This window comes from Anolis sagrei, chromosome 2 (assembly GCF_037176765.1).
Source record: "Anolis sagrei isolate rAnoSag1 chromosome 2, rAnoSag1.mat, whole genome shotgun sequence".
Lineage (NCBI taxonomy): Eukaryota > Metazoa > Chordata > Lepidosauria > Squamata > Dactyloidae > Anolis > Anolis sagrei.
Genome location: NC_090022.1, coordinates 278,091,170 through 278,115,247, shown reverse-complemented (window position 1 = coordinate 278,115,247; position 24,078 = coordinate 278,091,170). Strand labels below are relative to the sequence as shown.

At 43.8% G+C, this 24,078-nt stretch overlaps 1 protein-coding gene across 1 annotated transcript in view; it reads left to right on the top strand.

Annotated features, from left to right (window-relative positions):
* The first annotated feature begins 13,482 nt into the window (after positions 1-13,482).
* Positions 13,483-24,078, top strand: part of OSMR (oncostatin M receptor) — a 40,059-nt gene continuing 29,463 nt past the window's right edge. Inside the window, exon 1 of the mRNA XM_060761413.2 lies at positions 13,483-13,838. The gene's annotated coding sequence lies outside the window, so the exon portion shown is untranslated. The remainder of the gene's footprint in view (positions 13,839-24,078) is intronic.

Below are 24,078 nucleotides of genomic sequence, written 5' to 3'. Positions count from 1 at the left end.
AGGTCTTCAGTTTGTTCCAATGTTCCTCAACATTTTCGGGGTGTACTGTGGGTAGATGGTTCTTGAGTGCTGTTTGGAGATGGGCTCGTCTGGAGGGCTCCTGAAGGGCTTGGGTGTTCATTTTGCGCCTTGTCTTCCTTCCTTGGAGTCTGCGCTTGGGAGCGATCTTGATAGCCATCGAGGATCGAATTAGCCTGTGGTCAGTCCAGCAGTCGTCAGCACCTGTCATGGCTCTTGTGAGGAGCACGTCACGGCGGTCTCTGGCGCGTGTGATTACATAGTCTAAGAGGTGCCAATGCTTTGACCGGGGGTGCTTCCATGATGTCTTGAACTTGTTTTTCTGGCGGAAGAGCGTGTTGGTAATGACAAGGTTGTGCTCCGCACATTTGGTGAGAAGCAGGATGCCATTTGAGTTGCTGTTTCCAACCCCGTCTTTTCCAATGGTCCCTGGCCACAGGTCGAAGTCTCGCCCGACTCTTGCATTAAAGTCCCCCAGGAGGATGATTTTGTCCTCCTTAGGTATCCCCGATAGGACGGTGTCCAGCTGACAGTAGAATTTCTCCTTGATGTCTTCATCAGCATCTAGTGTTGGTGCATAGGCACTTATGATGGTTGCCCGTTGGTTTTTGGCAAGATCGATTCGGAAGGTTGAGAGTCGTTCGTTGATGCCAGTGGGTGCTTCGGGCAGATGTTTCATCAGATCATTTCTGATGGCGAAGCCAACTCCGTGCATTCTTTGGTCTTTTTCGGGCAGTCCCTTCCAGAAGAAGGTGTAGCCTCCTTTTTCTTCCTTCAGCTGTCCCTCTCCTGCTCTCCGGGTCTCCTGAAGGGCTGCTATGTCGATGTTGAAGCGTCCCAGCTCCCTTGCAATGATGGCAGTTCTGCGTTCGGGGCGTTCACTGCCACTGTTGTCCATCAGAGTCCGTACGTTCCACGTACCGAAGTTCATTTTTCTTTTTTGGCCGCAGGGTGGTGACCCCACTGGACGCTGCAGTCCAGTCAGGGATAAGTGAGGCAGACTATGTTTAGGGCACCTTTTCTAGCCCCCTCCCCGTGTGGGGTGAGCAGAGTGGGTCCTAAAAAGGGCTGCTCAGTCGTGGATACAGCTGCCGAACTACTCAACTGCCTCGGACCTTGAGGTAGAACGACTGAGTCCGTACCCACCGCCCATGTGCCAGTCTGTGACTAGGGGTTTCCAGATTTCACAGTCCTGCCCCCGTCGCCACTCGCTGATCGCCATGGGACTTTGGTTGGTTTGTTTTTATTTTCTTTGGAAGACGCCTGTGAGTGGGTTTTTTTAATGTGTGGAGGTCAGTGCACAACTGATCAACACACAGACTTCACAGAGTGAGGTTCCACTGGTGATGTAGTTTAACACAATGACCGTGGCTTCTCAGTCTGTTGCAGCCTTCTTCCGCCTTCGCAGCCGTTGTAACATGTGCCATGTTATCCTCCGCCTGCTCCGCCGTTGAGGTCTTTGGGTCTTCGGACTGTGCTTGGTCTGGAACCTCCCCCGCAGCCACTCCTGGGAGTGCACGACTCCAGTTGTTGTGCCTACAGGTTCATCGGAACGTGCAAGCCCCCTCACCACGACAAGGTGACAGTCCATCGAGGGGGATGCAGATATGCAGACATGCCAGCAACACAGTTGGAGAGGTTTATGGACAAAAGGCTCCTTAGCATGGAAAATGGAATAAAGGCACCTCCCCATGTCCAAAGTTGAGCATTGCTTCCAGACACCGGAGATGGAAAAAGGGGGAGGCATTTACCTCTGTCTGTGTTGTATGCCATAGTTCACTGTTGTGGAAAAAGACATTTAATTTTTGCCTCATATGTATTGTAATCTGTGCAGAGTCCCTCCAGGGAGATAAAGCAGAATATAAATAAAGTGTATTATTATTTTTGTCTGAGATAGTGACACCTTTGCTTTCAGATAGATCAGTGAAGGCAAACTTTGTTTCATGCCCACAATTATTCCAAGTATTCAGTTCTTGTGGGTTTTTTCGGGCTATATGGCCATGTTCTAGAGGCATTTCTCCTGACGTTTCGCCTGCATCTATGGCAAGCATCCTCAGAGGGTGAGGTCTGCTGGAGCTGGGAAAAGAGGGGTTTATATATCTGTAGAATGACCAGGGTGAGACAAAAGGCTTTTGTAAGTGGGCTAGGTGTGAATCTTTTCAATTGACCACCTTGATTAGCATACAATGGGCTGACTGTGCCTGGAGCAAACTCTTCTTGAAAGGTGATTAGATGTCCCTGCCTGTTTTTCTCTCTGCTGTTTTAATTTTAGAATTTTTTAATACTGGTAGCCAGACTTTGTTCATTTTCATGGTTTCTTCCTTTCTGTTGAAATTGTCCACATGTTTGTGGATTTCAATGGCTTCTCTGTGTAGTCTGACATGGTGGTTGTGAGAGTGGTCCAGCATTTTTGTGTTCTCAAATAAAATGCTGTGTCCAAGTTGGTTCATCAGGTGCTCTGCTATGGCTGATTTCTCTGGTTGGAGTAGTCTGCAGTGCCTTTCATGTTCCTGGATTCTTGTTTGGGCGCTGCGTTTGGTGGTCCCTATGTAGACTTGTCCACAGCTGCATGGTACACGGTAGACTCCTGCAGAGGTGAGAGGATCCCTCTTGTCCTTTGCTGAACGTAGCATTTGTTGGATTTTCTTGGTGGGTTTGTAGATTGTTTGTATGTTGTGTTTCCTCATCAGCTTCCCTATGCGGTCAGTGGTTCCCTTGATGTATGGCAGGAACACTTTTCCTCTGGGTGGATCTTCATCTTTACTCTCGTGGCTTGTTCTTGGTCTTGCAGCTCTTCTGATGTCTGAGGTGGAGTATCCATTGGCCTGGAGAGCCCAGTTGAGGTGGTTCAGTTCATCTTGGAGGAGGTGGGGTTCACAGATTCTTTTTGCACGGTCTGCCAAGGCTTTAATGGTGCTTCTTTTTTGACTTGGGTGATGGTTGGAGTTTTTATGTTCCTCGCAGCCAAAAGGACTTTCAAAACACCACAGGCTCACCGGATCTATGACCGCCTGAAGAACTGAGTGATTCCACAAGAACTGAGTGATTCCAGCCATGAAAGCCTTCGACAATACATTCCAAGTATTGTATAACATTACCTTTCGACTATGTGTATAAGGTATACTGTATATGAAACAAAATAGTTCTTTTGTTTAGACTTGGGCCCACCTCCAAGATATCTCATTATGTACATACTGTATATGCAGATAGAGGTATTTTAAGATCCAAAAAATACGAAATCCAAAACACTTCTGGTTTCAAGTATTTTGAATCAGGGATATTCAACCTGTATAAAGTGAAACATTAATTTTGATTTTCGACTTGGGTCTCACCTCCAAGATTCCTCAATATATACATACTGTATATACATATAGTATTCTAAGATCCCCCAAAAAATCAGAATTCCAAAGCACTTTTGGCTTCAAATATTTTGCATAAAGTGTACTCAATGTGTGTGTGTGTGTGTAAAAGAAGTATGGCATACGAAATGTAAATATCTAGACTCAGCTGCCATCTCCAAGATATTTCATGACAAATGTGCAAATATTCCAAAATCTGGAAAAAAAACCCCAAAACATAAAACATTTTTGGTCCCAAGCATTTTGAATAAGGCATACTCAACCTGTATAAAATGATCTTCGGGCTATGTGTATAAGGTATACAGGATATGAATCATGAATTTAAGGTTTCGACCTGGATCCATCTTCAAGGTATCTCATTATGTTCATAATGTATATGCAGATACATAAAAAAGTATTACAAGATTTAAAAAGAATGGTTCAACATGTATAACATTATCTTCAAGCTATGCAAATCATAACAACAATAACAATCATAATCATATTTCACAAGAATTGTCAAAGGCTTTTATGGCTGGAATCACTGGGTTGTTTTGAGTTTCCCCGGCTGTATGGCCAAGTTCCAGAAGCATGTTCTCCAAAGATCCACCCAAGGAAAAGTGCTTTTTCCATACATCAAGGGAACCACTGACCGCATAAGGAAGCTGATGAAGAAACACAACCTACAAACTATCTACAGACCCACTAAGAAAATCCAACAAATGCTACGTTCAGCAAAGGACAAAAGGGATCCTCTCAACTCTGCAGGAGTCTACCATATACATGCAGCTGTGGACAAGTCTACATAGGGACCACCAAACGCAGTGCCAACCAGAACATGAACCAAGGAACAGGAAAGGCACTGCAGACTAATTAAACCTGAGAAGTCAGCCATAGCAGAGCACCTGATGAACCAACCTGGACACAGCATTTTATTTGAGAACACAGAAATGCTGGACCACTCCCACAACCACCATGTCAGACTACACAGAGAAGCCACTGAAATCCACAAGCATGTGGACAATTTCAACAGAAAGGAGGAAACCTATGAAAATGAACAAAATCTGTCTACCAGTATTAAAAAAACAGTAAATGAAGAACACCACTCAAAAACAGGGGAAATCCAGACAAGAAACAATAAAGGCCAGCTAATCCCATCCCAACAAAGGATTCTCCCAGGCAGTAAGAAGCCAGACCTTGAAACTGCTAGGCCATTAAATGCTAATCAAGGTGGCCAATTGAAACATTCACCCCTACCTCAAACGGAATGTCCACCCTGGACATTCCACAGCTATATAAACCCCCTTTTCCTAGTTTGCAACAGACCTCTCACCCTCTGAGGATGCCTGCCATAGATGCAGGTGAAACATCAGGAGAGAATGCTTCTGGAACATGGCCATACAGCCCGGAAAACTCACAACAACCCATATGATTATAATCAACCCTAGGATCATTTCACCTGATGTTGTTTATTTTATTGTTTATGATTTGATTTGTTTGTTATGTTATGCTGGCATTGAATTTTGCCAATTTTTTGTTGTAAACCGTCCCCTCGGGGAGATAAGGTGGTATAGAAATAAAGCTTATTATTATTATTATTATTATTATTATTATATTATCATTTCATACAAGTTGAACCAGAAGTGTTTGGAATTTTTATATCTTTTTTTCTGTCCTCATTGAGACCCATAACTTTGAAAACAATGCAATTTGAACCTACAAAATATAAATATTGATCTGGGAGATAGGGCAGGATAAAAATAAAGTATTATTGTTATTATACAAGTGATAAATTAGGCAAGTTAAAATCCCATAAAGCAAACAGTACAGACTGTTCATATGATGTTCACATGACCATACGGCACCCCATGTCTCTCTCCCCCAACCCCCCTGAAATAAATATAAGGTATCAGGCATACTATATATGGCATAAGAATTCTGTATTTAGTTAGACTTGGGTTCCACCCCCCAAGTTATTTCCTGACCTATGTGAAAATATCTCAAAATCTGGGAAGGAAAAATCCTACCCGTGTATTTTGGACAAAGGAGGGGCTGTTTTTCCTTAGAAAAGTCCTTGGAGGTTTGGGAGCAGAGCCATTTCCCGACAATTGTGGAGTCGGAGGGGAATTCCTCTGCATTCCACAGAAAACTTTTTCTTTGGGAGCAAATCCTGCTTTGCCTTTGGATGCATCTACACTGTAAAACAGGCATGGGCAACTTTGGCCCTCCGGGTGTTCTGGACTTCGACTCCCACAATTCCTAACAGCCTCAGGCCCTTTCCCCTCTCAGCCACTTAAGCTAGGAATTGTGGGAGTTGAAGTCCAAAACACCTGGAGGGCCAAAGCTTGCCCATGCCTGCTGTAGAATGAATGAAGTTTGAGCCCACTTTAACTGTCATGACTCAATGCTATGCAGTCCTGAGGAATGGAGTCCGGTGAGGCAGGAGCCCTTGAGCAAAGAAAGCTAAAGCATTGACAGTAAACGTGGTATCAAACTGCATTCATTCCACCATGTAGATGCAGGCTAGGTACTTCCTGGCTTCCCCAGAACTCCAGCTCAGGTTTCCTCGGCAAACAGGGAGGCCACACACCAAAGCATTGGTGACATATTTCCATGGCACTTAAGCAGATAGAATGAATGCCATTTGACACTACTTGAACTGCTGGGGCTTTGATTTGGCTATGGAATCATGAGAGTTGTAGTTTTAGAAAGTCTCAGACAAAAAGCAGTGGAGCTGTAACAGACTGCAAATCCTGTTGAGCCATGACAGTTCAAGTGGTATCCAACTGACCTAATTCTACCATGTAGATGCATCTCTGGAGTAATGGTGTCACTATCTACCCAGCTGTCACTATTTCACAAGGACCTTGTAAAACAACAAATCCTAGGATTCCATAACAGTGAGCTCTAGCAACCAAAGTGGTGTCAAATTTCATTAACCCAAGACTTTGGAAGCACCAAGGGTTTCTTTCATTACCCATCATCATCATGGTTGTTCATGAACCTTAGGGCAGTGTTTCTCAACCTTCCTCATGCCATGAACCCTTAATACATCCTCATGTTGTGGTGACCCCCCCCCCCCAACCATAAAATTATTTTTGTTGCTACTTCACAACTGTAATTTTGCTACTGTTATTAATCGTAATGTAAATATTTGATATGCAGGATCAAATTCACTGAACCAAAGTTGGCACAAATCCCCAATACGCCCAAATGTGAATGCTGGTTGGGTTGCAGGGCATTGATTTGATCATTTGGGAGTTGCTGGGATTTATAGTTCACATACAATCAAAGAGCATTCTGAACTCCACCAATGATGGAATTGAACCAAACTTGAACACAGAACTCCCATGAGCAACAGCAAATACTGGAAGGATTTGGTGGGCATTGACCTTGAGTTTTGGAGTTGTAGTTCACTTACTTCCAGAGAGCACTGTGACTCAAACAGTGATGGATATGGACCAACCTTGGCACAAATACCTGATACATCCACATTTGAATGGGGTTGGGGGGAGGTGGATTTTGTCATTTGGAAGTTGTAGATGCTGGGATTTATTGTAACCTATAATGAAAGAGCATTCTGAACTCCACTAATGATGGAATTGAACCAATCTTGGCACACAGAACCCCCATGACCAACCGAAAATGTTGGAAGGGTTTGGTGGGCAACACCTTGAGAGATGTTGTTCACCTACCTCCAAAGAGCACTGTGGACTCAAACAATGATGGATATGAACCAAACTTGGCAAAAATACTCAATATGCCCAAATGTGGTAGACTTTGGGGGAAAATAAAACGTGAAATTTGGGAATTGTAGTTGCTGGAATTTATAGTTCAGCTACAATTAAAGAGCACTCTGAACCCCAACAACGAATGAATTGGGTAAAACTTCCCACACAGAACCCCCATGACCAATAGGAAATACTGTGTTTTCTGATGGTCTTTGGTGACTCCTGACACCTCCTCGCGACTCCCCTGAAGGTCCTGACTCCTAGATTGATAAACCCTGCCTTAGGGTTATGAAAATTTGAGCTGTCAGTTTTCTGAGTGCTCTCCTTCTCTGGAAGTGCCTCTACATCAGGCATGGGCCAACTTGGGCCCTCCAGGTATTTTGGACTTCAACTCCCACCATTCCTAACAGCCTCAAGCCCCTTCCTTTTCCTTCTCAGCTGCTTAAGCAGGTGTTAATGTCTAAAACTCCCAGTTCAACTGGTGGAAGTTGAAGTCCAAAGCACCTGGAGGGCCCAAGTTGGGCCATATTTATTTATTGTATCAGGAGTGAATCAGTAGCTGGTCACTTGGAGTGCCTCTGGTGTTGCTATAAGAAGGTCCTCCATTGTGCATGTGGCAGGGCTCGGGGTACATTGTAATAGGTGTTCTGTGGTATGCTCTTCTCCACACTCGCATGTCGTGGACTCCACTTCATGGCCCCATTTCTTAAGATTGGCTCTGCATCTTGTAATGCTAGGCAAAGTCAGTTCAGCGCCTTCCAAGTTGCCCAGTCTTCTGTGTACCCAGGAGGGAGTCCCTCATTTGGTATCAGCTGTGGATTGAGGTGCTGGGTTTTAGCCTGCCACTTTTGGACTCTTGCTTGCTGAGGTATTCCTATGAGTATCTCTGAAGATCTTAGAAAACTATTTATTGATTTAAGGTGTTGGCATGCTGGCTGATATCCAAACGGGGTAGACCCATGCCTGATCTACATTGTAGAATGAAAACAGTTTGGCACCACCTTAGCTGCTTTGTCTCAATGCTCCGGGAGTTATTGTTTGGTGAGGCACCAGAACCCTTTGGCAGAGAAGACTAAACATTGTAGACTTTTTTTTTCCTTAGGTGTTCCCTCGTCTGAGTAGGTTTGTCCTCCAAGATTGGTGTATTGGCAGTGGGTACATAGGTGACTGTGGAGCCCTATTCTTGATATGTATGTTCTCCCGCAGTGAGGGCATTGGTTTCCAGGTGGAAGGCGGTCCTGGTCGGGGTTGGCTTGATGCGCCTTCCTCTTGGCACCAGGTCTGTAGCTGGGGGTGGGGGGTTAGGGGTTCAACCCCCCCCCCCCGAAATTTTTCAGGTAAAAAAAAACCTGGTTTACGCATGCATTTTAACTGGTTAACCAAATCCCCATGCTAAGTCTATGAGATGCAAAAATTAAGAGTCCCTCCAGAATTGCAAGCACTATCTCAAGCAAATATTGACAATTTATTCACACTGTCATTACTTGCAGCAATAGCCGATGTAGCGAAGCAACCAAGTTGGGTGGGGGGTGTTGAATGCTCACATTAAGGAGGCCAGACTTGGTGGAGGTGGTTGACAGGGGTGGAGCTGCAGGATATTGAAGGCTGCTCTGCCCCCTGCTGTGCTCTTTGCTTCAGCATGACCCTAACCCCTCCAAAATTTTCAACCTCCCCCCGGAAATTTTCAACACCCCCCCCCCCCCCAATTTTCAACCCTCCCCGAAATTTTTTTTTCTGGCTACTGCCCTGCTTAGCACATTTCTCTCTTTCGCCCTCCATTCATGCCTCTTCAAATTCTACAGCACTGCTGACCACAGCTGACCTCCAGCTGGAGCGCTCAAGGGCCAGGGCTTCCCAGTTTGCAGACTCCAAGGAAGAAAGACAAGGTGTAAAACACCCAAGCCCTTCAGGAGCCCTCCAAATGAGCTATAGACTAATACTCTCATGATTCCATAGCCTTGAGCCTTGGCAGTTAAAGCAGGGTCAAGCTGAACCGATTATAGCGTGTAGATGGGCCCTGGGTCTCTTCCCTTCCCCGACCGAGGAAAGTGGGAGGAGATCCAATGAGGCCGTGGAGTAAGCCGGAGAGGGCTGAATCTATCTCCCGGTTCAAGCCAGGCTCTCTCTCCTGGCAGCCGGGACTTGTCCCAGGCGCCTCTTTTCTCCCCTCTCCAGAAAAAGAAACCCAGGCTCTTTCAGGAGACAGAGTCCCAGGGAGACGTAAGTACGGATCCAGGTCCAAGGAATGTAGTTTGACGCCACTTTCCCTGCCATGGTTCAAGGCTATGGGATCGTAGCAATTCTGCTTTGGTGAGGTAGCAACACACTTAGGCGGAGAAGGCTTAGAAAACGACACCTCCCAGGAGCTCATCGTCTTCACTCCTGGCAGTGAAAGTGATGTCAAACTGCATTAACCCTACGATGTAGATGCACTCTTCTTTTTACTCTTTGTTTCCTTCGCTTCTCCTCCGCTAGACCTGTGTGTAAACCACTCCAGGTGACACCCTTAAAGGGGTGACACCAAAATGACCACCTCTGCAATGTTTGTGCTCTGTTTCAGCTGAAATGTGTTATTGTTATTCCTGTACAGGCTGTCAACAAGTTAGGGACAAAATAGGTTCTATAGTAGTGTTTCTCAACCTTCCTAATGCTGCGATCCCTTAATACAGTTCCTCATGTTGTGGTGACCCCCAACCATACAATTATTTGCATTGCAACTTCATAACTGCAATTTTGCAACTGTTATGAATCGTCATGTAAATATCTGATGTGCAGGATGTATTTTCATTTACTGGACCAAATTTGGCACAATACCCAATATGCCCAAATTTGAATACTGGTTGGGTTGGGAGGTGGATTGATTTTGTCATTTGGGAGTTGTAGTTGCTGGGATTTGTAGTTCACCTACAATCAAAGGGCATTCTGAACTCCACCAATGATGGAATTGAACCAAACATGGCACACGGAACTCCCATGACCAACAGAAAATACTGGAAGGGTTTGGTGGGCATTGACCTTGAGTTTTGGAGTTGTAGTTCACCTACCTCCAGAGAGCACTGTGGACTCAAACTATGATGGATATGGACCAAACGTGGCACAGATAATCAGATAAACCAAATGTGAACACTGGTGGGGTTTGGGGAAAATAGGCCTTGACATTTTGGAGTTGTAGTTGCTGGGATGTATAGTTCGACAACCAAAGAGCATTCTGAATCTCACCAACAACAGAATTTAGCCAAACTTCCCACACAGAACCCCCATGACCAACATAAAATACTATGTTTTCTGATGGTCTTTTGCAACCCCTCTGACACTCCCTTGCTGCCCACTACTTTTGGAACTCCCTTCCTAAGGAGTTAAAGATTACCTCCTCCCTCCCTGGCTTCAAGAAACAGCTGAATTCAAATGTTTGCTCACTGGCTTATGAGAAGGAGGTGGAGGATTAGTTAGTAATGCTACCATTATACCTCTGATTAATAGCTACCATCTGTATCCGTGCCCTGTTTGCCCCACAGCTCAATAGATATCTTGAGCAATGATCAATCAACGTATTTGCCTCCAAGGAACTGGGAAATGGATGCTTCTGTTCGATGTTTAGTCTTATGTCTCATATAACAGATTGTGTTTCTTATTTAAATTTAGTTATTAAGGCATAATTTGTTTTTATATGTTGGGTTGCCAAATTTCATTAGTATGGATGTATTTTTTGTTGTGTTTGGGCACTGGATATTTGCCTTTTATGTTTGGAATCTTCCCTGAGTCCCTACTGGGAGATAGGGTAGAACATAAATAAAGAGGATTACTATTACTATTACTATTATTATTATTAATCTGAATTTGTATGTAAATTTAAACAGGTACATTTTTAAGTGTAACCCACAGCTTATGGGTACCAAGTGTGGTCCAGATCTGTTACTGGTGGGCTTCAGATGCAGTGAACTACGATTTACACTGTGGTTCTCTGGATGCAGAGTGAACTTCAATTCCCATCCTGTTGAATCAGCCCCCCCCCCCCAACCCCTCCTGTATTTTCTGTTGGTGGTGGTGGAGGAGGGTGTGTGTCTGTGAGCCAAGTGTGGTCCAGATCCGTCATTGGTGGAGTTCAGATGCAGTGAACTATGATTTAACTGTGGTGGGTCAGTTCTACCAAACCCCTCCAGTCCAGCTCCATTGTTGGTGGGGTCCAGAGTACTCTCTTAATGCAGAGTGAACTACAACTCCCACCTTAGTGGGCCATTCTCTGTCAAACCTCTGTCATTGGAGGGGGGAGGTCTGCGTGCAAAGTTTGGTCCAAATCCATCGTCACTGGGGTTCAGAGGGCTCTCTGGAAGTAGGAGACAATAGGAAATTGGCCACAAACATTTTGAATAGCTTGATGTGGGTGGACTACAACTCCCATCATGCCAAGTTAACCCCCCCTCCAAAAAAACCACCTCCAACGTTTTCTGTTGGTCACGGGAGGGGGTGTCTGTGTGCCAGGTGTGGTCCAGATCTGTCATCAGTGGAGTGCAGAGGGCTCCCTGGATGCAGGGTGAACTACAACTCCCACCCTGATGGATCAGTTCCTCCAAACCCTCCAATATGTTTAGTTAATCATGGGGATACTGTGTGCCAAGTGTGGTCCAGATCTGTCATTGGTCAAGGTCACAGTGTTTTCTGAAAGTGGAAGCTAATAAGAAGGAAATCAGCCACAAACATTCAAAATTACAGCTATAAAGATACAAGGATCTGAAGTTAAAATATTCGAGTTTTGGAGGGGAGGGGTGGACAACTGGGAGGCTCAATTGTGCATCCTCCCTGTCAGATTTGCAAACTTCCCAGAGCATCTGGGGAGCAGCTATTAGAACTGACACTGGACAACATAGACATAGGTGTCATGCAAAAAGCAATTTCATACACAAACAATATTGAAGTGTTCCAAAGAGATCTGTCGGTCTCCTCTCACTCCATTTTCCAGGTTTAAGATGGGAAAGCCATAATTTTATGTCCCAAGGCTTATGACTTCAAATTAAAGTTTAAACCTTTGGAGGGGTATGTATTATGTCCACATTTGATAAGATCATTGGTGGGTAACTTTACATTAGGTTGCATTAACTCTTCCCTAAGTTGTTTTCCACCTCAGCCCCAAATTGTGACAGTCCTTATAAGGAAATCATTAATGTCCTTTACCGGAATGGGGATAAGAGCATTTCTGGGGAATGATTCAATTGCGGGAAGAGAAAAAATGTAACTGAAAGGGTTAAATAAACTTTGCAAATAAATCTATACACTCACAGATTCAGTTCCCTAAGATAAATTACACAGTGGATTTGTATCCTGGTTTCCAGAATGATCGCCCACTACACTATGCTGGCAATTCAAGAGGATGCCAGAGTGTAAATTTGATGTTTAATCCCAATTAGAATAGATCCAATGAATCATAGGAACTTTTATAAGGGTTAACTTACCATATACCCATTAAAGTCCTCATTAGTTATAACAAAGTACAAGGTTTAGGTCCAGCTTTCAACATCAGCTGTAGATAGCATTGAACTAAATCAGTGTTTCTCAACCTGAGGGTTAGGACCCCTGAGAGGTGGATCACGAGGGGGGTGTCCGAGGGGTTGCCAAAGACCATCAGGAAACACGGTATTTTCCATTGGTCATGGAGGTTATTTGTGAGAAGTTTGTCCCAATTCTATCATTGGTGGGGTTCAGAATGCTCTTTGATTGTGGGTGAACTATAAATCCCAGTAACTACAATTCCCAAATGTCAAGGTCTATTTCCTCCCAAACTCCATCAGTGTTCACATTTGGGCATACTGAGTATCCATGCCAAGTTTGTTCCAGATTCACCTTTGTTTGAGGCCACAGTGCTCTCTGGATGTAGATGAACTATAAATCCAAAACTCAAGGTCAATGCCCACCAAATCTTTCCAGTATTTTCTATTGGTCATGGGGGTTCTCTGTGCCAAATTTGGTTCAATTCCATAGTTGATGGAGTTGAGAATAACTTAATATATCTATAAATCCCAGAGTTCAGAATGCTCTTTCATTATAGGTTACAATAAATCCCAGCAACTACAACTTCCAAATGACAAAATCAATCCCCACCCCACCCATCCCAACCTAACCAGTATTCCAATTTGGGCGTATTGTGTATTTGTCCCAAATTTCATCCAGTGAATGAAAATACATCCTGCATATCAGATATTTACATTACGATTCAGAACAGTAGCAAAATGACACTTGTGAAGTAGCAACGAAAATAATGTTATGGTTTGGGGTCACCACATCATGAGGAACTGTATTAATGGGTCGTGGCATGAGGAAGGTTGAGAAACACTGAACTAAATGGTCCAATGGTCCAACTGGGTATAAGGCAACTTCCTATGTTATATTCCCTAGGTGAAGGGGAGTGCAAAACAACATTAATGAAAACACTCATTAGTGAAACCTTCCATTTTCTTTCTCTGCATCTGGTTTCCTTCATTGGCACACATCCGACTATTTACTGATTCTTTGACCCCGTTTTCCTGGCATTGGGTCTCCTATCATCATAGCATGAACTATTTGTGAGATCAGCAACAACCAATAAAAACAACATTTTTCCTGGCTGGATTGGAGGATGGTGAAAGGAAAGGAAATAAAACAGAGAAAAGGCAAAAAGCAGGAAATAAAAAAGCTGGCTTTCACAGGGTAACAAAAGAAATAGTAAGGAAGAGCATTTGAGGAAGTTCAGAAGACTGCTGAAAAAAACCACAGAGAATTGGTATGTTGTTCTTTTGTTTAGTTGGAAGTTTTTCTTATAAACAGTTCTCTTTTTTGCTTGTTTTTAAATCTTGGAGAATTCAATTTAATTTGATATAAATTTAGTTGTCATTCTGGAGATTTTCCTTGGGGAAATAGTATATACGCTCTAAAATAAAACGAAAATAATTTATTGTGAACAGTGATGTATCTATTTGTCTGCAGGAGGGATTGGTGCTGATCAGATCAGAGGTTTAGGTGACTGAGGAGGATGTCAACTCTTCTATACAGCTTTTTGAACTGAGGTTAATGAAGAATTACCTGTATCGTTTTCCCCTTTGAAGCTTTGGAGCAGTGTACTTTTAATGAAAATTGCAGTGTTAGAAATTAGCTTTTCTGCACTATTTCCTCCCATATTTCCCAGCCAGGGTGACTAGTAGGTGACACTGTATTGTCTGGTGGGTCCAACAAATTGTATTCCAAAAGTAATTATTTCAGGGATCCTTTGAAAGGAATTATATACTAATTTCACTTATGCTCTTTTCCTGAACAAAGCTGAAATTGCCCTCCAATGTTTTGAATTTTTAAGTGATTAGTAAATTTAATAAGGACCCCCTCTGGTGCAGTGGGTTAAATCGCTGAGCTGTTGAACTTGCTAACTGAAAGGTTGCAGGTTCGAATCAGGGGAGCACGGTGAGCTCCCGCTGTTAGCCCCAGCTTCTGCCAACCTAGCAGTTTGAAAACTTGCAAATGTGAGTAGATCAATTGGTACCACTCCAGTGGGAAGGTAATGGGGCTCTGTGCATTCATGCTGGCCACATGACCTTGGAAATGTCTACGGCCAACGATGGCTCTTCGGCTTAGAAACTGAGATGAGCACCAACCCCCAGAGCCGGACATGACTTAATGTCAGAGGAAAACCTTTACCTTAATCCTAAATTGATTACAGAGTAGCCTGCACTGTATCAGTTTTGGTTCTTGGGCTATCCACAAGCCCAAGAAGCAAAAATACATAATACATGAATATATAAATTTGGTGAATGTATGTATTCACCAAATTTTCTGAAATACCTCTATTTTTCTAATCCTTGCTTTCCAGCCCCCCTTTCTGTTTGTATATCTTTCTCAAAAAGCAGACTAATTTGGAGAAATTCAGCAGTGCACACGTTTCCTAGTATGGCGATAAAAATGACAAGAGAAAATCCATCCACTTTGTTTTGATTTTATCGTGCTTCCATTAAAGCAGGAAGGCATCAAGCCTGTTTGCCTGTAAGAAATGTGAGATTTCAAGGAATGGACTGGATCTCATGGAGAGACAGTTTCCTTGGCACATGGAATTCCCATGCTATGGGTGGTTCTTCTAACCTGAAGCAGAGAAAGGAAGACCGGGGCTCCTGTTGCACTGCCAGATTATTTAATCTCCGATTATTTGATTTGAACTGGATTATATGGCAGTGTAGCCTTGCCTCTGTTTATGTACTGTCTATCTTGTTAATTGTATAATGGCACTGAATGTTTGCCATGTTTGTATTCTGTAATCTCCTCTGAGTCCACTTGGGGAGACAGCACAGAATAATAATAATAATAATAATAATATTTATTTTATTTATTTATTTGGTATGCTTGTATACCGCTAATATCTCAGCCTATGCGGCGACTCATTGCGGTTTACAACATGTTAAAATATACAATGTTAAAATATACAATTCACTTAAGCATATAAAATTAAAATTAAGAATACATACAAAAAAACATACGCAGCATTGGGCCACCAATACAGATCGGGACATCTCATAGTTAAAATCGTCATCCAATTCGTTGTCTTGATTGCTAATCCATGGTCAGATAAAACATCACGACGAAGGTCAATTGAAGACTTGCTCAAACATCCAGGTTTTTAGTTTTTTCCTAAATGCCATTAGCGAAGTGGCTGACCTTAATTCAGTAGGGAGGGCATTCCAAAGCCGGGGGGCCACCACAGAAAAGGCCCTATCTCTCGTTCCCACGAGCCGCACCTGTGAAGCAGGTGGGATAGAGAGAAGGGCTTCTCCTGAAGATCTAAGGGTCCTGGTGGGCTGATAGGCCGAGATACGTTCGGATAGGTATGTAGGGCCAGAACCGTTTAGGGCTTTAAAGGTCAAAACCAGCACTTTGAATTGGGCTCGGTAGCTAATCGGTAGCCAGTGAAGCTGGTACAGCAGAGGAGTTGTGTGCTCCCTGCGCCCAGCCCCTGTTAATACCATGGCTGCCGCCCGTTGGACTAGTTGGAGCTTCCGGGCCGTCTTCAAAGGCAACCCCACGTAGAGAGCGTTGCAGTAATCAAGACGGGATGTAACCAGAGCGTGGACTACCGTGGCCAAGTCAGACTTCCCAAGGTACGGTCGCAGTTGGCGCACGAGTCTTAACTGTGCGAATGCTCCCCTGGTCACCGCCGAAACCTGGGGCTCCAGGTTCAGCGATGAGTCCAGGATCACACCCAAACTGCGAACCTGTGTCTTCAGGGGGAGTGCGACCCCGTCTAACACAGGCTGTAACCCTATACCCTGTTCGGCCTTGCGACTGACCAGGAGCACCTCTGTCTTGTCTGGATTCAATTTCAATTTGTTCGCCCCCATCCAGACCGTCACAGCGGCTAAGCACCGGTTCAGGACTTCGACAGCCTCCTTAGTAGCAGGTGGAAAGGAGTGACAGAGTTGGACATCATCTGCGTACAGATGACACCGCACCCCGAAACTCCGGATGATCTCACCCAGCGGCTTCATGTAGATGTTAAACAACATGGGGGACAGTATTGAACCCTGAGGAACCCCACAAGACAAAGGTTGTGGGGTAGAGCAGGAGTCCCCCAGTGACACCTTCTGAGACCGACCCTCGAGGAATGACCGGAGCCACTGCAGAGCAGTACCTCCGAGACCCATTCCCGCGAGGCGTCCCAGAAGGATACCGTGGTCGACGGTATCGAAGGCCGCTGAGAGGTCGAGTAGCACCAACAGGGACACACTCCCCCTGTCGAGCTCCCGACGGAGATCATCCACTAAGGCGACCAAGGCTGTCTCGGTACCATGTCCCGGCCTAAAGCCAGACTGTGCCGGATCTAGATAATCCGTGTCTACCAAGAATGCCTGGAGTTGTGAGGCCACCACACGTTCCATGACTTTGCCCAAAAAGGGAAGATTGGAAACAGGCCGATAGTTTACCAATTGAGTGGGGTCCAGTGATGGCTTCTTCAACAGCTGTTTTATCACAGCTTGCTTTAAGCTGGCTGGAAAAATGCCTTCCCGAAGGGAGGCATTAACCACCACCTTAACCCACTCGGCCAATCCCCCTCTGGCCTCCTTTAGAAGCCAGGATGGGCAGGGGTCTAGGATGCATGTGGTAGCTCTCATTCCTCCAAGCACCTTGTCCACATCCTCAGTTTGAACCAATTGAAATGAATCCATCAAAATCGGACAAGCAGATGCTCGTGTTACATCCTCAGAGACTGCCGTTAATGCGGCGTCCAGTCCAGAGCGGATCAAAGCGACTTTGTCTGCGAAGAACCGAGCAAAAGCTTCACAGCGAGCAGCCGAGTCATCAGGGCACCCATCCTGAGTGGTGGGTTTCAAAAGGCCTCTGACAACTCGGAACAGTTCAGCCGGACGGTTCTTTGCAGACGCAATAGTGGCCGCGAAGAAAGTTTTCTTAGCGGCTCTTATTGCCGCGGCATATGACCTTAAAAAGGCCACAAACCGTGTTCGGTTTGACTCGCTCGGATCCGAACGCCACACGCTCTCTAGTTCCCTCTTCTTTCGCTTCAACACCGCCAGCTCCTCAGTAAACCAAGGGGCCGGTTTAGATCGGCTACTTGAGAGGGGACGTTCTGGAGCGATCGTGTCTATTGCCCTGGTCATCTCCCCATTCCAGAGAGCGACCAGGGTATCAACAGGATCACCAACCGCGGTGGCGGGAAAATCCCCAAGAGCCGTCAGGAATCCTTCCGGATCCATAAGCCTCCTGGGGCGGACCAATTTAATAGGTCCTCCACCTCTGCGGAGGTTAGGGGGCGCAGTAAGTCTAAAGCTGACCAGGAAGTGGTCGGTCCATGGCAACGGAGAGATGGATAACTCCTCGACACCGCCACCTTCCTCCCATCCCTGACAGAAAACCAAGTCCAATGTATGTCCAGCACTGTGGGTGGGGCCAGATACTTGTTGGGACAGACCCATGGTCGCCATGGTAGACATGAAGTCCTGAGCCGCTCCCGTTAGGGCAGCCTCAGCATGGACATTGAAGTCCCCCAGCACAAGCAGCCGCTGGGACTCCAATGCCAGGTCCGAGACTACCCCCGCTAGCTCAGGTAGGGAGACTGTAGTGCAGCGAGGTGGACGGTACACTAACAGAATCCCTAATCTGTCCCGGTCACCCACCCTCAGGTGGACGCATTCAAAATTTGTTGACTGCGGGATGGGGGTCCTGGTCAGAGGAATAGAATCTCTATAGACAACTGCAACCCCGCCTCCCCGCCCTCCGGATCTCGGTTGATGCTGCACAGAGAACCCGGGTGGACAAAGCTGGGTCAGATTTACACCTCCAGCTTCGTCCAGCCAGGTCTCCGTGATGCACGCCAGATCTGCCCGCTCATCCAAGATTAAATCCTGGATGACAGTTGTTTTGCCGTTGACAGATAATAATAATAATAATAATAATGACTGACATAAAAACACAGTATGACACAGCAAATGAGATATATATGCTGGATTTTATATCACAAATTCACAAGTCAAACACATCCAAAGCGTTTAGGACTGTGTGATGTATTTTTGAATGATGCACACAGATCCAAGTAAAGTGGCCTTTTGCAGTTGACAGATCATGATTTTGTTAATGTTTATTGTTTCCAAATGCCAACTGAGATATTTTGGCATGGCACCCAGCGTGCCTATTACCACTGGGACCACCTGTACTGGTTTATGCCAGAGCTGTCTTCTTCTTCTTCTTCTTCTTCTTCTCCTTCTCCTTCTCCTTCTCCTTCTCCTTCTCCTTCTCCTTCTCCTTCTCCTTCTCCTTCTCCTTCTCCTTCTCCTTCTCCTTCTCCTTCTTCTTCTTCTTCTTATTCTTATTCTTATTATTATTATTCTCATCACATAGCCCAGTTCAAAGCAGATAATCTGGGATCAGATGCTGGATTATATGGCAGTGTAGATCCATCCTGGGAAAGATCTGTCCCTGCAAAGGCAAAAGAGATGGTTGTAGGCTGAATTGACCAAAGTGCTGGCTCCATATGATGCAGTTCTTTTGGCTATATTTCACAAGAGACCATCTCCCAACATTTTAAAACAAAGCATGTGAAATTGTAGAAAAAGTGGTGACTGAAACATAGGCTACCTAACCTTTATCTTTATTGATGTTTTGCCAATGCAGAATCCATGGTTAAAATATCTCTGATAAATGCTCATCCTTGCTTGGTTTAAAAACTCTAATGAAGGAGAATCCATCCGCTTCTGGAGTATTCCATCCCAAAAGTGTCTATCAGAAAAAGAGCTATGTCACTCCTCTGATAGCAACATCTCAGAATCATAGGGTTGGAAGAGACCTTGTGGGTCATCCAGTCCAACCCCCTGCCTGGAAGCAGGAAAATACCATTCAAAGCACCCCTGACAGATGGCCATCCAGCTTCTGTTTAAAAGCCTCCAAAGAAGGAGCCTCCACTACACTCTGAGGTGGAGAGTTCCCTCTATTAAACAGCTCTCACAATTAGGAAGTTCTTCCTAATGTTCAGGTGAAATCTCCTTTCCTGTAGTTTGAAGCCATTGTTCCACGTCCTAGTCTCCAGGGCAGCAGAAAACAAGCTTGCTCCCTCCTCCCTGTGGCTTCCCATCACATATTTATACATGGCCATCATCATTTCTCCTCTTAACCTTCTCTTCTGCAAGGCAAACATGACTAGCTCTTGAAGCTTCTCCTTATAGGGCTTCTTCTCCAGACCCTTGATCATTTTAGTCACCCTCCTCTGGAACATTCTGGTTTGTCAACATCTCCCTTTAATTGCGGAGCCCAGAATTGGGCACTGCAATTTAATTTTAAAACAATTCTAAAACAAGTTGTGAAACTGATCCATGAATCGCCCATGAATCATCCTTCATGGTTTTTGTTTTAATTTTAGTCTTGTTGTTTATTTAATATGAAATGTAAACCTTGCAGATTTCCCAGAATCCTTATGTTGCTTTAAATCAAGGAGGAACATTATACAGCCCTGCAGATGTTGTTGGATTGTGGCTCCCAGCAGCCCTGCCCATCATGAACAATACCGAGGAGCTCTGGGACTCGCAGACAAACAACACTTGGGCAACTGCATGATTTCAATCTATGATTAAGATCATTCATATCAGCAATAAAAATGTACAGAAATGTAGAAAAACATTAAGAATAACCTTTTTGCAAAAATAAAAGCGGAGTTTTGATAAGTGTTGGTCATCCTAACCTCAGCATCCTGGGACCTGTTTTCCAGAAACTAATTTTCCAAGTTCTGAAGGAAATGAGGATCAATTCAAAAAGCTTTTGGAGCTGTAAAGGATTAACAGATTTTCCAGAATAGGTCTTAAATCTCTTGACCTTAAAAGAAGACATGCTGCTAGGAGGGCTGGACATTAGCTCTCAAGCTATTACCTATGTCATAGATTTCCTGATACTGGATGTCACACTAGGACATTTTTGCACTGTCCTTTGAGAAAGAGTGACAAGCAGAAAGTGGAATGGAGAGCGAGGGTTAGAACAACAAAAGTATTTCAGAAAATCTGGAAATAAATTAAGAGCCAAAATAGATATGATGCCTGTGACTCTGCAACAAACTTCCCAATAATTATAAATACAGACACACACACACAATTTCAGAGCAGCTGGGCAAACTTCAGTATTGTTCAGGGAAGTGGCATAAGGGAAAAGGATATTTAATTCCCTTCCAATAACTGCTGAAATATTTACTCTGGAGGTCACAAAATTGCTCACACAAAAGTTCCTTCACTTGCTTACATTAAAGTCACTTTCAAAACTTTATAATACCCGGAGTCCCCCAGGCAACAGGACCAGCAGCATTATAGGCTGGAAGATTTTGAAGAATGGTAGTTCAAAAAAGCAAGGATGCACAGAGAAGAATTAATCATCCTCAGCCATAGTTGGCATAAAATAAAAAATGAATGTATGCAAAAGAACTGTGATAAGGAAAAAGTATCTGAACATTTTTCCTTTACTTTGGGATTTGGGAGAGAGAAGAGAATGTTTAATTTCAGACATGGTTATTCAGGAACGGTCCAGTATCTCTTGTACTTCACAGTTCTTCCCATCACACCATCAGTTTTTAACAGCTGCTTCTCATTTTGTTGTTGAAAAAGTTGCAAGGTTTCTATGGTGGTATTTTGCCACAGGCAAGATATTCTTTGGATTTGGAAACAATAAACACATTGTGGATAAAATGGTTAACAGATATGTCAGCTAACAGGCAGAATGTACTCGTGATGGGCCAATCTTGAATCTAAAGCAAATCCTACATACAGCATCTGTACTCTTGCTCTTGGGAACCTCAGGAAAGAAGAACCAAGGTCCCTTCTACACTGCCATATGAAATTATGAAAGCTTTGAACCGGATTATATGAGTCTACAATGCCATATAATGGGCTGCAGTGGTACGGCGTGTTAAACCGCTAAGCTCCAGAACTTGCTGACCGGAAGATCGGTAGATCGAATTCGTGGAACAAGGTGAGCTCCTGTTGCTAACCCCAGCATCTGCCAACCTAGTAGTATGAAAACATGCAAATGTGAGCAGATCAATAGGTACCGTTTTGGCAGGAAGGTAACGGCTCTCCATGTAGTCATGCCGGCCAGATGATCTTGGAGGCGTTTACAGACAACGCCAGCTCTTTGGTGTTGTTTGTACAAATGGAGATGAGATCCATTCCCCAGAGTGGACTAGACTTAATGTCAAGGAAAACATTTTCATTTACCATTACTCTGCCATATAATTGAGTTCATAGCAGATAATCTGGATTTTATATGGCAGTGTCAGCCCTCTTCTGCACTGTCCTTATATCCTAGGATATGATCTCAGGTTATCTATCTAATTGGATTACATGAGTCTCCCCTGCCATATATTCTGCGATAAATCAATAATCTGGTATGAGATCCTAGGCAATAAGGACCGTGTAGAAGAGCCCTAGATCCAGCCTAAACGTAACCAAGACCAACAGCATGGAACACAGTGGGTATGTCTGCAATCTAGAATTAATGCAGTTTGACACCATTTTAACTGTGATGGGTCAATGCTACGGAATCATAGGAATTCTACAACTGAGGTCTTTATAATGCTTGTCACTGCCTCTATCCACAAAGACTCATGCTTGAATTAAGAACCAGTTAGTCTTACAGATGTGGGCATATTTCTCATTTTTCTACCCTGACCCCTTCCTGTTATTCATCCAGTGATTATAAATCATTTTATAATATTTGATAAAATATTTTAAAATTTTGGCACAGTGGATTAAACCCTTGTGCCGACAGGACTGAAGACCGAGGTTCGAATCTGGGGAGAGTGCGGATGAGCTCCCTCTGTCAGCTCCAGCTCCCTATGCAGGTACATGAGAGAAGCCTCCCACAAGGATGATAAAACATCAAAACATCCAGGCATCCCCCGGGCAACGTCCTTGCAAATGGCCAATTCTCTCACACCAGAAGCAACTTGCAGTTTCTCAAGTCACTCCTGACACACACACACACACACACACACACACACACACACACAAATATCTTTTATCCTTGGCCATTAGGATCTTATTAGAGACATCTGTTTTGTCCAGGTAGCAATGTCCTGCTTCCGAGGTCATCTACAAGATTAATGCTAAACATAAGCAGAGGCCAAAGTTACATAGAGTTGATGTTATGTACAACTGCCACAATTGTCCAAGAAGGGCAGTGTGCACGTATCATGCTAATTCTCTTCATACGAAGTTCTTCTAATCATTTCCACTAGATTGAATTTCTTGAGTAATTTCTGGCATTCTCTGATACATCCCATTGTGACTTCATAAAATTAGCATGAAGCATAATCCTTAGCAGATGTCTCAGAATCGTTTTGTTAATTTGAATTGCTGTACATGTGCATCAAGAAGTTTCAAGGATGTAAATCCATTGCATTTTGGATGTTGCTAAAATATAGCTGCATTATTTCTCCAGTGTAGTATACTGGAGTATATAGTATACAATATTTTGTTGCATACTATTATTCCTGACTAACATGGATATGCTTTTGAATCCCACTGTCATGAGATGATTGTCTGTAGTTCAGGAGAGGCAAATATTTATTTCAAGGTGGCCTAGATTGGACTTCTTTAGCAGGATTTTCTAACTTTACACAAACTCTGTTTGGATGCCAGTCTGAAATCAGGAGAGAGCTCGTTTTTTTTTTTTTTTTACAGATTTTCAGCTCTTGTTGAACACCAAGGTAGCAAAGAACACCTGCTGAAATTGCCTCTTATAAACAACCATTAAAGATGCAAGAGGCATTTCTGGTATTTGGCAATCCTAGGCCAAGGGGCTCTATGCAAGGAATAGACAACATGGTATTCTCCATATGTTCTGGAATATACCATCTCTGAACACCAGTCAGCATGAACAGATTTCAGGATGATGGAAATTGCAGTCCCAAGCATCAGTTTGTCAACTTAGTAGTACACAGAACATGCTACTCCTGTTTTTAAAGCCCATTATTGGCCTCGGCTTCATCAGCACCCGTGCCTTGATTTCATTGCAACACAGTGTTGTAAATCTCTATAATGAAATAGCTGGCAAGGAAATTGCTTAATAATTAAAAACAAACATTTATCTCTTCTGTAGAGATGTCAAACAAATGCAGAAATGCTATAAAGAACAGCTTGGAAATAGTATTTCTAAATACCATGTTCATCTTCCTCCTAACTGCTCAAGATGTTGAACATTTGTACATTTATTCTGCTTTCTCTTTTGCACACTATCTTATTAGCAGACATTGTAATTAGGCTAAAATTCTTTATTAGATGAATTACACATTATAAATTAAACCATTATTCTGTGTGTGCATCTATGTGCCTTCAAGTCACCTATCAAGTTATGGAAGCCCATGAATTTTATAGGGTTTTCTTAGGCAAGGCATACTGATGTGCCTTTTACATGGCAATATAAAATCCAGTTGGCTGCTTTGAACTGGATTACCTGGCAGTGTAGACTCATATAATCCAGTTCAAATCAGATAATGTAGA